Below are 13,619 nucleotides of genomic sequence, written 5' to 3'. Positions count from 1 at the left end.
CTCTATACAGACAGTGCAGCGTACATATTAAAAGCTGCTAGAGCACTTACAGTTTTTTTACCCTCACTTAATTCATTTCATCTGTATGTCCCATGCTCTTCAGCGTGTTGCTGAAGAGGTGAGAGACAACTTTTGCGAAGTAAATCAACTAGTTTCTTCCACGAAGAAAATGTTTGTTAAGGCGCCACAACGTATTCAAGTTTACACAGATCAACTGCCAGACGTGCCAATTCATCCGGATCCTGTGCTAACGCGATGGGGCACTTGGATAGTGGCAGTACATTTCTACAATGAACATTTTCAAAACAAAATAAGCCTGTTGTTCATTCATTTCCATCAGAGTTTGCTGTGTCAGTTGGCATTGCTCAGAAACTTGTTGAGTGACTCAAAAGTAGCGTGTGATATCGTATACATACACAGCAATTTTGGTTGACTACCTACAAGCATTAGAAAAGCTAGGGACTGTTGGGCGGCCTCTTTCGGAATCCATGGAAGCCATAGAGGATGCAAAGGGACTGCTGCAAGATGTCTGTGGAGATGTAGGAGAAAAAGTTCGAAAGAAATTAAATGCAGTGCTGGAAAGAAACCGGGTTGTGACAGCCTATTGGCAGTATGTGAGATTCTGAGTGGTGAAACAAGGACCCCCAACTACATCCTCCTGTTGAAATACGCTCATGTTACCTCATGTGATGTGAAGAGATCATTCTCTGCATACAAGAATATTTTATCCGATCGCCAATAAAATTTTACATCTGATCATTTGGAAATGTACATTGTAACCCATTGGGCAAAAACACACAGTTGAACTGCAGGCACACCTTTTATGAGTACTTTATTTCAAATTAAAAACGTTCATTAGTGGAAATATTCTTCAATCTTAGTTAAGTTGGTATTATCTAAAAAAAATATAGGACTGCTTTTCCCTGCATGAAATAAATATATATAAAACAATACATTTCGTCTTAAGTTGCTTTTAGTATTTAAATTTGTATATTGCGTATAATGCATTTCAAGATTGGGCCGTGGTGACGGATGCACATTTAGTGTAAAAGGTTCTAGATTTGAAACCGGACCACACCACACCACATGATATTTCTGACGTACAAATGCCGTATGCATTGCTTTTCTCGGAGCTTTCCTGTTTCTCTCTAGCCGATTCACATCTTTCTTCATTTGCGTCTGATTTTTAGTATCCTGCAATCAGTCACGTCAGTGACGTATGCCTGTCTCAGGTGTTCAAGCATTTCACTTCATTGGAGGACTTACATTAAGCAGGATAAAGTGTATTAGATTTTCCTTTTTATTTTCATAATTCGTTTAAATATTGCATACTCTTACGCGTGTTAATATTACATTTTCAAAAATATGTAACATATGTAATGTTACATATTCTTATATAATATTACATATTTCTTACATTTTTAAGCGATTTTTGTTACATATTTAGGGGGTTGATATTACATAAAACTCCGGACTCTAATAATAGCTATATATCCGAAACCATACTTAAAATTGTTTTTAGTCTTTTATCAAACTACTTTTGGCTTAAGATCAAAGCCCTATCAAATAATTATAATATAATCACAATCACCGAAAGTTTTTTTTTTTTAATAGACTGTCATATTGATGGGTAAGTCTTTGGTAAAAGATGCCTAGAGTTCGTCAAGACAGAAATCTTGAACTATCAAATAATTATAAAGGAAGAGTTGTAATAATAGCAGTATCAAAATTACAATGTATCACAAATTCTTGTGATCTAAATTTCGAATATGTAATTGACAAGTTTTCCAGTCACTCACTAAAGATGTTTATTTGTGCAGTATACATTAATCTGGATTCAACTGTAACGACAGATGAATTGTTTTTTGAATTTATTGAGAGTAATGCTCCAATAGGAAGCACCGTTCCTTGCATAGGGGACTTTAATATAAATCATATAAAATGTTATAATTTTCACCTGCTTTCAACAAATAAATGTAAAAAATTAAGTAACTTCATGTTCCTGTGTGACTTTCAAAAGAGGTAATGGTCGAACCTTAGACTTAGTACTCTCAAATCTTCATGACGTTTCCGAAATAAAAGAGTGTTCTTTTGTTCTTAATGAAGGCTTCATCCAGCTTTACTTATCTCTTTCTCATTTAAACACCTCCAGAAACATAAGAAATAAGTTAACGAATCCAGTTTTAATTTTTAGAAAAGCACGTTTTCAAAAGATATACATAGAACTCTCTAAAGTAAACTGGGATTGTCTTTCGCAATCGAATGATGTAAATATTGCATTAACAAACTTTTATCAAATAATTAACAACATATTTTCTGTATGTGTTCCAACCAGGGTGCGAATTACAGGGGGATGAGGGGGGATTTTCCCTTGAATCACATTTTGTTCCCCCTAAAAAAGTCATCTGAAGTATCCCCACCGGGGATGCTCGCTTCCCCCCCCCCCAAACTATGCTCAGTATAACTCCAAATTTCACTGATTTTTGTCATCTCTTGTAAGTTTAATCTTCTAGCTGTATTTCGAAATGATCGATATAAACTATTCAGTTTTGGTCATTTCTACTTACCACCTAATTACCCAGTATTTTCAACCTAGTTTAGTTGAACTATATTAATATGACTACGGTTGTTACTTGAACTCTACCTTCGTACCCTTCAGTTCGTCATCGTTTGTGAATTTGAATGCACTAATTGCATATAACAAAGCCACATATGAATTTATAAATCTTCTTAGCGGTTGGCCAAGAAGAAGTAAACTAATAGCTTCTTCCACCATACTTGGCGAAGTTCGGACATGTCATATTCATCCTCTACATTTGTATCGATTATCATCTTATTTTAATTTTTGTTATAACATGTTATTTCATTTTCCGGTGTACTCTTTGTTAGCACATGGTCTTCATTCCCTAGTAGTTTGTGTGTATGCAATTCAAAGGTTGCATTTAATTTGTGATAATTAGCATAGTAATCACTGCTTTTACAGTTTACGGAAATGAACTTTTGAAACTATACTCAAAATCTGAGATATATGTATCCTCTCGTAAGTACTGTATATGTTAACGTACACGCTGGGATACTCTCCTAGTGAGCAGACATGTTAGGAAAGGTGATTTTTAGGTGAATCAGCGCATAATTTAAGATTTGTTTCAGCATTTGTTAATACGTCTGGTTCTCCGTGTCATTGTCCGTGTCCGTACAAGCATTTCAACTGAAGCGGTTTTTTTAAAGTTAACCCTTCATTTTTTCATCTTTTCGCTGTACAGTTTGCTTGCTTTCCACGCTAATAATGTTGTCTGAAAAACTTCAATGTAATGTTTTACTTTATTTGAATAACGTAGCCCATAGTGAATCAACTCATCTGCAACCTAACAGTAAAGTAATTTTAAGTATTGACTTCCTGAGCCCCATCACGGAATCGATATTTGGAGAAAAAAGTCGTGATGAGCACAGCTTTAGCAGGAAGTAGAAGCAGAAGCTCGAAATTTGAATTGAGTTATTTTAGATATTTGGCCTTCGATTTGACCTTGATGCCAGAAATCACGACCAGCAACAATCCATTTCTTATTTAATAGGCTAATATAGATTTTCAAAAAAAAAAAAAAAAAAAACGTGTGTCCGGTTTCACTAATAATTTTAGTGGTTTTCATAAGACTGAAGTAGGTTTCTTTTCGCAACCTGTATGTAATAACTGAATGTGGAAGCTTTCAATATGAGTGGAAAAATTAACATATGCTTGTGATCATGGCTATCGCTCGGGCCGAATTATTTACTAAATAAACCTTATAGAGCTACGGGGACAAGAGAGAGTACAACATTTAAACACGTTCAGAAAGGTTTAGTGGGGTGTGTCTGTCAGACAATATATATATATATGTGCATAGTTATTGTCGGTATATTTATTAAATTAATAAATCTCTTATTTATTTATTACGGATGTCACACACATATTCATATATATATATATATATATATATATATATATGTTATAGGGGATAAGGCATTTATTGTCTCATTTTGAAATTTGTAACTTCAGACATTATGCCTTATAGCCCTAATTTTATCCCCCCCCCCAATATAGATTATCTAATTCGCACATTGGTTCCAACCAAAAGACAATCCAGCGGAAGTTACCTATATGTTGGTTTACTTATAATTAAGAAAACAAAATTCAAGACGTACCACCACAAGATGAAAAAAGGGAGCAATAAATACACTTTATCATCGCCATCAATTTGAAATACTGCCTAAAGAAATAAAATCTGACATAAAATTAGCCCACAATACCTTTATTTTAAACTCAGAATGCTCTATAGAAAAAAACCTAAGCCAGATGTGTTGTTTTATTAAACGCAAAAAAAAACATTTGTCATCAAGCATCCTTACATAGAATGGCCATAATATCCAACATGTCAATGAAATAGAACAGCTACCTGCACTTTATTTTCATACAGTTAACAACAATGTACCCGCCACAGGAACGTAATATATTAAGCAACTTTCAATTAGATGAAATTGAAAATGCTACACACACAAAAGCACAAGCATCTTGTGGTCCTGATAACATTCCTCCTTATGTTGTGTAAGGTTGCAGTGATATATTTAAATACCCACTCCGCATTATATTTAATATTTCTATAAATATTAATTGCTTTAAAAATATTCTTATATATAAATGCAGCGGCGGAAATCTGTGTTCAAAATATTTATGAAGTTGAAAAACAATGCTCAGTGGAAGATGAAGGGAACACAGTTGTCGTAAACATTGAAAGGTGGGCAGATTTGAGGCTTATTCTGGGAAGGGGAGGGGAGATGAGACTCATATTACAGTAGATGAATCTGATTTCTCTGTTGTATTATATATCAGGCGATCTAGATGAACTAATGGTACATATCAGTGCCATGAACACATTTTGAAATCTGAGTATATGCATATTTATAATTGATATAGTTGTACTTAGGCATTCCCAATGATCCACATTAAAATTTTAGGAGACTTGCTTTATAATAATATAAATAATGACTTCCCCAAAACTAATAAGAAAGAAAATCAATTATGTATGATACAACAATATGATTTTAATTTCAATAGTATTATACGTAGTAATCGTTACATGAATTAAGCAAATAGTTGGAAGTAGACTAACAATAATTAATGACAAACTTAATGTAATGAAGTTTCAAATCTTTACATCATTAAGTTGAAATGGAAAAGCCAAGAGAAATCAATTTCATCTCACTTTCTTTTGTGGCAGTCAGACACAAATCATCACACTTACCCCCCAAAAGCACTTTTCAAATAGGATTTTCCTGGGGGACAGTCCCCCCAATTCTAAGATTGAGGGGCACATGTCCCCCTCATTCCCCTGGGATTTGCGCCAGTGTATAAATGTAATTTTGTTTTAGTTTTTATCCATAAATATTTAAATTACCTAATACAGTAGTTAAATTTCGCATGAACCATGATGGTGCAGGTATTCAACATTCTTAAGACTACTCTTGTTTATTTTGATTTAAAGAAGCTATAACTAGATAATACTTATTCGCTCGACTTTTCTATGAAGGCACAGCTTCATTAGTTGCTAGCATATAAACTTCCTACTTTGCAAGGACAAGCAGTTTCCTTACTCTATGATCTTAATTAATAATAATAATAATAATAATAATAATAATAATAATAATAATAATAATAATAATAATAATAATAATAATAATAATAATAATAATAATAATAATAATAATAATAATAGTAGTAATAATAATAATAAACTTGGGTCATGGAAGTTGTTACTAAAACAACAAAAACAAATACCTGCCTCAAACAAATACCATTCCCTCATAATAACCATGAAAAAGTCTTTTTTATCGAAGGTCTTTGAAGTCCTTTGAACAATAAAATGACAGCTCAGACCTCAAGAATATGCTTTTTCTTTTTGTAAAGTTGTTTGCATCTCCCTTTTGAATTCTGCACATGGAATGCGTTTCCTATCTTTTTGGCTCTGAACCAAATGAGTTCACGTGAGTGCGAAGTGAGCGTGGGCTCACACTCAATTGAGCTCGGGCTCGCGCTCACTTGGGCTCGCGATCACTTCTCCCAACTACGCTTGCGCTCACTTGGGCTCGTAGTTACTTCTCTCACCTGGGCTCGCCCTCGTTCGTACTCGCGATCAATTTTCTCAACTGGGCTCGCGCTCACTCGGGCTTACGATCACTTCCCTCAACTTGGCTTGCCCTCAGTTGGACTGACGATCACTTTTCTCAACTAGCCTTGCACTCACTTGGGCTCCCGATCACTTCTCTCAACTTAGCTCGCGTTCATTCGTACTCGCGATCATTTCTCTTAACTGGGCTCGCGTTCACTCAGTTTCGCACTCACTTCTCTTGAATAGATTCGCGCTCACTAGGGCTCGCGCTCACTCGGACTTGCGCTCTCTTCTCTCAACTGGGCTCGCACATACTCGGGCTCGCGCTCACTTATTTCATGGGGGCTCGGGCTCGCGCTCACTTATTTCACGGGGGCTCGGGCTATCGCTGAATTATTGAGCCCGACCCCGGTTGAACGCGAGTGCCGAGTTCATGAGCGAGGGCTCGCGAGTTTGGATATGTACAATGATATGTACAATCTTCTTTCAAGAACCAGTAATAAAAGTATGGATATTTTAAAAATGTCACCGAGGGATCTGCAATATTTTAATACAAATGCTGAATATAAGAGGACGAGTGAATTGCGTGAAAGTTTCGAAGAACAATTATATAGAGTGCTTGTATATGAAGTAAAGGTAAATAATTTTCATACATCAAATGACATAGGAAACCAAACTTGGATCAACAGGGGTGTAGCTTTTCATTATCATTCTACCTGTATTTAGAAAGTGTAGTTCAGAAAGCACATACCGCTGATTTAGTGTCTAGAACGCGTTCTTGACTATGGTTAAGACACATTATTTTCAAACTTAACATCTAAGAGCACACCTGTCCTAGGGATACGTACGTTGATTAAAAGTTCTTTCATTATCATTATCAAATTCGTTTGAAGCGCAGAGCACATCCTCACAAAATGTATTTACCATTTTTGCGTAAAGAAAATGACCATCTCACGTGAGAAGTGGATTTGATTGAGTTTTGAAATTGCGAAAAGACTTAAAGGAAAGGTTATTTAGAAGCGATTGTATTAGTGGTTAGCTGTATTTACTAAAACCAAACTAGCATTATCATGTACAATATTATGAAACCATTTTCCATTAACCTTATTTTTCCCATATATATATATATATATATATATATATATATATATATATATATATATATACAGTCATTATTATTATTATTATTATTATTATTATTATTATTATTATTATTATTATTATTGCTATTATTATTAATGTAACTCCCAAGAAAGATGATAGGTAAGACTTAATAAATAGTATATAAGACCTTTAGAAACTGAAATCTTTTAGTTTTACGTCCCACGATTGTTAATTGCGACTAAGGAAGACGATCATTATCGCAAGTTAATGATAATGGAAAAATTAATGGAACGAGAATAAGGAGGAAACGGGAGTATCCCGAGAAAACTCGCGGACACGATGTTGTTTACCACAAACTTCTTTGACTGATGAGAGAACCAGGGATACGCTGTACCAGAGGTAACACTATCACTGAGCTACGTTGCCCGCAGAACCTTTCGAGTTCTGTATGATCACGTAGAAACACATAATCTCACTTGTATATTAAACCATCAGTTATAGCAATATGACAAATTTGGAACATAATTCTCCGAAATAAAATCAGATATTGAAACATGCTATTAGATTAATTTAGGTAAAGATGTCCCACTTTTCCACTATTACCCATTTTCCACTCCTGCAATTGAGATGAGGCTGTTGAATTTATGATCAAATAGGAGATTGATATCTTGTTTGTAATATCTCGAAAGACAATTTTATTTCAGTAAATTTAAGAACTTAAAATAAATCATTTACAAAATCCATCAAGTACGGTATCTTCGGTATGCATGTGGGGGAAAGATGCCCCAGTTTCACAAGTTTTCAATATGTTTTCCTAAACATCATAAAAACAGGTAATTATGCTTTTGTGTCACTAATATTACTAACTTTAATTTCTACTAACTTTCTATCTAATTATAAAGAAAAATTTTCAACAAAATGACAAATATTCTCCTTGTGTATTTTCTAAATCCGTTTGTAACAATAGATAAAAATAAAGGAGAAAAAAAGGATTCTGGACCTTACACATTATTATCATTTGTTCACTTTTTTTTTTTTTTTCAAACTTGGATTCTTGCGACCATAATTAACCCTCGAGAAGTCGCGCTGAAAAAGTAACGGGAGTAGTCGCGCGCGGTCAAAAAAAACCCGCACGAACATAATGTGTTTCAAATATCGTTTTAAACATTTTTCTTGTATTAGAAACGTAATTTTGTATATTTTCTGAATAAGTTAAAAATAGTTAAAAATATACTATTTTTAATTATATACTATTTCTAATTAGTTAAAAATATACTACATAAACATAACACCAAAACAAAGCTTCATAGCGAATTTTACACTGAATTAGAGTTCACTCGTAGCTAAGCGGTTAGCATAGGCTCACGGTGGGATCTCATGTGGTTCGGATCCTTCGTTAAGCAGTAGATCCAAGTCTTACATAGCCTTGATGCTGAAAGGGGCGCTAAATTGAAATCAAATCAAATTTACATTGAATTATTTTACAGTCCCGTTATTTTGAAACTTCACCTATACAGCACTACATTGAATTATTTTAGGTTATCTTTAAATTTACACTGTTCTACACTTCGTCGTCGCTTATTTCGTCCTCTCTTGCTCTGACTACATTCGGGGAATCGCTGGTTATTTCTGGGTTTAAGATCTTCAGATTCGCTCGCAGACTCCTCACTTCATCTTTCGTGTTCATACACACACACACACACACACACACACATATATATATATATATATATATATATATATATATATATATTTGTTATGATCTTTCTCAGACAAAGCTTCCACGAGATCATCTCCGCTGATTTATTCAAATAGTCCATTCCTAACAGTTCCCTCCGTTGTTTCAAGCTGTTCATTTCTAATTTTCTCTTTTTTCATACTTGGTATCAGTTTGTTAACTCTGTCGACCTCTTTTCTGTCCATTAAAATAATATTTTTGTTTATAAAGCTTATACCATCTCCAAAGCAAAGGTCACGTGCAGAGCGAAACACTGAGAAAAAACATTACACGGTTAGTCGCGCGCGGTGGAAAGCACCTCAGAATCACTAAACAATTACTAGTAGTTAAACTAAACAACAGATAACGGAGTGATTGAGCAGGAATGTTTGGGAAGGTGAGGGGGAAGATTAGCTAGACGGAGAAGTGTGTCGGACAAACAGAATGGACACACGATCGAAAATAATTTCCCTGTGGTGCTTTTGACCGCGGCGCGACTACTCGAGGGTTAATACAGTGGCGTGCAGTGAACCTACAGTTTAAATCCGATCCACCGTTATCGTTCAAATTTTCCAAGGCGTTCACACCGATAATCGAACCCGAGACTTGATGCAACAAAGGGACATGTCTAGCCACTAGACCAAAGGGCAGGAACTGCTTTCTTCTAATATTTAGTCCTGAGAAAGTAATGTCTCCCCTTATAACAACTTGCTAGCTACAACACTGGTATACCTACAGTATGATTATATCTGATGAATTAGTGGAAATGCTCTTCATTTTGCAATGAAGGGATATTTGATTCACCCAGAGATTTTTCTTTTCAAAATAATTCAATTAGATGAAGGAAGTTGTGACAAATCAAGTGTGTCGCGGGACCCCTCTCCCAAGGATACTTGTTTAGTGTTTTGAACAACCTTCATACATATTCAGCTCGTACTAATCGCTTAAAACTCAACCTATGCACATATTTTTGATTCAGCTTTGTAGCCAAGTAGTGTCATTGTATATGTGAAGTTTATTCAGTCCAATATTGATCACGTAAGGAGCGAAAGGAAAAACGTTTATAATTAGTGTTTCATATTCAAACCAAACATTGCTTAAGAACATAACGAACGTATAAATCCTTGCAACACGTCATAAACTGGTTATTCCGAACAGAAATCTTAAACCTTTAATGTTGTAATGTGAGGCATCTTTGCTTCGATTTCTCTGGGGCACCTTTCCGAATTTTGAAGCAAAGACGCATCAGTCGTTCACGTGATATACATGGACGCAGAAACACAACAAAGCACATTAGCGTTTGTAAAAGACTGAAGTTCTTAAGCAGTTCAGTTATGATTTGTTCGTGTACTTCTACACCGTCAAGATCATTACTACGTTACACTCTCAAAAATTATAGACACTGAATTAAGAGTAACTTAGCTTTGTGAACAGGCACAAAAAAAAAAAAAAAAAACGCAACTTCTTTCTCCGATGCAACTTCCACACATATTTACTCAAGACTGTGTACCCTTTCATGCGCATGACAAGTGCTGTGACCTCGAGTCGCAGGCCTTGAGCAATTCGAACAGGGCATCATCACTCAGTGGAGCATCTTTACCCAAGATACTATATTGAGTATATATTTACTGTATATGAATAATTTCAGTGAAATGCCGTATTCGCCCGAAAATAAGCCACCGTCATACATAAGCCGTACTCTAAAATTTGAAAGAGCGGAAAAGAAAAATAGATAATTCAAGAAGATAAGCCGTGGGAAGAAAATAAAATACCAGTATTCATCTGCCAGCAGTTTGAAGGTAATATAATATGATAGGTACATATGGGGCGCTCCGTGTTCTTTTGGTCATTTTGGCAGATTTCGTATATAAGATACGAAACTCCCTTCAACGCTTAAAATATTTATGTACCGGTAGAGATATTGTAGATACCACTCTTGAAGCAGTGTTTATTTTTCCATTTTTTAAAATCAAGTGTACAAAGCTTATAACTGTTTTTGTCATAACTTTGGCAATTGCATTTGAATTCCTTGTGCTATTAACGCCCCAGATTTGATTTTTTATCAGTAGAAATAAAACAAAATCATTATTGACAAATTAATATTATAATTATGTGCTATACATAGTTAGTTTCGACAATGCGGTTATTGAGTGATATTTCAACATTTGCAACGAGGTCTCATTCTCAATAGCTATTGTTACATTATCGCTATTTCAAAATAAGAAATCAGCACATTTTAACATCATACAGTATTAAGAAATGAAATTTTGAGTTTTACGTCCCACGGTTATGCCGGTTAGGCTAAAGGAGACGGTGATAATGAGTAATGAATGAAATGGTGGAATGAAGAAAGTGGGAGGAAACGGGAGAACCCCGAGAAAACCCACGCACACGGTGTTTGTCCATCACAAAGTTCACTTGGCGGGAGCAGGGTTTGAACCCGAGACCCCTAGCACCAGAGGTGAACGCTCTACCACTGAGCCACCGCGGCCCCATACAGTATTAAGAAACTGAATAATGTTTGTAAGGTTCCAAATACAAGACGCATTCTAATACTTCAGAATTAAAATTTGGATAAAAAGTGTAGCTAACATTCAACCAATATTATATATTACAATGATAACATTTACAAAATAAAATAAAAGTAAATTAATAGAATCTAAGTATATTGAGAACATTTCTGATATTAAATCATGTTTCAAAAGGGATTTATAACAACCCACTATAAATTCAAATTAAAATCAATGTGAGCTATAACAAACAGATTATGACCGATTACTATCAAAATTGCAATTCATTAATTACTGAAATAGAATAATTAGCTATTGATTTCTTTCTGTTGCTTAGTGTATGTTGAAGATTTTGTATGTACATAATTAATAATTTTCGCTCATGCAAACTTAATCAGCTTAACTTCCAACTAAAATCCCAAAATGAGGAAACCACTGTTCTTTATGTAATCTCTTTAAAAAATATTTTCTTCCCAGGATTTTCTTCTTTGTTTTTACAGTGGGTGGGTGCTGAGGGATAATTTTATTATGTACTTTTTCTCTTCTTTTCTCTATTTTTTTTCACATGTTAATTTTCAGAGCGTTTTCAAAATCAACATATACTTTTCCCATGCTCTTCCGTAAATAATCATGTGTACTTCTACTGCGTGTATTACTGGATTTGATATAACTGGAAACACTGTACTTTCAGTGTTGTGTCGACAATACGCTCGAATCTGTTATGCAACGAAAGTCCTTTTCCCCGCTCTGGCGACTAGGTAGTGTATGTGATTTTCGTAACCGTTCGAACCTGTGAATAAAATTTGAACACGTTACGCCTCTCACACTACATGTCGTGCCGTGAACAGCGCCGCGCCATGTGTACAAAAGTTGTACCGTGATGCATACGGCTTTTCTCGTGAACATCACGGCAGCGTTTTTTTGTCGGAAAAAAAAATATTTGTCGTTTTACGATAGAGACAATATGGGTGATCGAGATAGGTTATTATATTTATACTGGTTCTATTTAAAATCTAAAAGACGAAGGCATAGAGGAAGAAAACGGGTTCATTTCTTGAATATTCCAAGACCTGTAGCTGGTGCGTTTGTGATATTAAGGAAACGAAACATTTAAATTATTTTCGTACGTCTATAGCAACTTTTGGTGAGTTGTTAGAGAAAATAAAAGGACAAATTTTAAGGGAAAATACCCACTTATAACATGCCTTTCATCAACTGAAAGACTTGCCATATTTCTGAGATAAGTAGTTGGAAATTCTACGTTTCGAAAATGTTTGATCTTCATATTTACATATTTTTATCCAATTGTAACTTGGTTTTGAAAATATATATCCCAAGTAATACAATATCAAATTTAATTTTAAAAAACAGGATCTAAATCACATTCTCCAAAGTATTGACAATACAAGATTAAACTAAATGTTATAATATACTTTTTCTTGATTTTTACTTAAATTATGCAAAGAATAAATGCAACACGAAACACTCATTGCACTTCATCAAAGGAAAATTATTTATTTTTCTCATTGTCACTAAAATTCTTAAAATTGGAATTCAATCTGCTGCAAACCTTACTCCAAGCAGCTGTTGTTTCGTTCTTGAACTTGAATGAATCCAAAGATTTGTCCCACAGTGTGGGCCTCTTCTCCACCAAACTAATTAATATCTCTATATTTATCTCTCCCATAGAATTCATTTCTTAAGATAGCCAAAATCAACTCCTTCTAGCACCTTTCAATACAGAATTTTGTCAGGCGCGCGCCATCTAGGCTAAGAGAACCATAAGCGACAATAGTAATCAAGACTCGGTGTGCGGCACGGCACCACGCAGCGTCTTGAAGGGTCCTGTGATGTTTACGGATGCCGCAAGCGTCGAAACCAGATAATCTAAAAAAAAAAAAAAAACCTCTATACTAATAGTAATATACTAATGGTAATCAAATAATCACGGCGCCGTGCCAGATGCAGCACGCGGCAAACGCCGCATAGTCTGAAACACAGACTAGAATATTCTAGTCTGTGGTCTGAAAGAGGATTTATGGTTATTCTGGTTCAACCTTAAACTTTATAACAGACGTGAGACTCAAAGTACAGGGTAATCCAATCGTAATTGGTTCTGGGAAAAGATTTATAAAAATCTTAATATAA

This window comes from Thermobia domestica, chromosome 2 (assembly GCF_964235325.1).
Source record: "Thermobia domestica chromosome 2, izTheDome1.hap1.1, whole genome shotgun sequence".
NCBI classification, from domain to species: Eukaryota; Metazoa; Arthropoda; class Insecta; order Zygentoma; family Lepismatidae; genus Thermobia; species Thermobia domestica.
Note: the sequence above shows the minus strand (reverse complement) of the source record.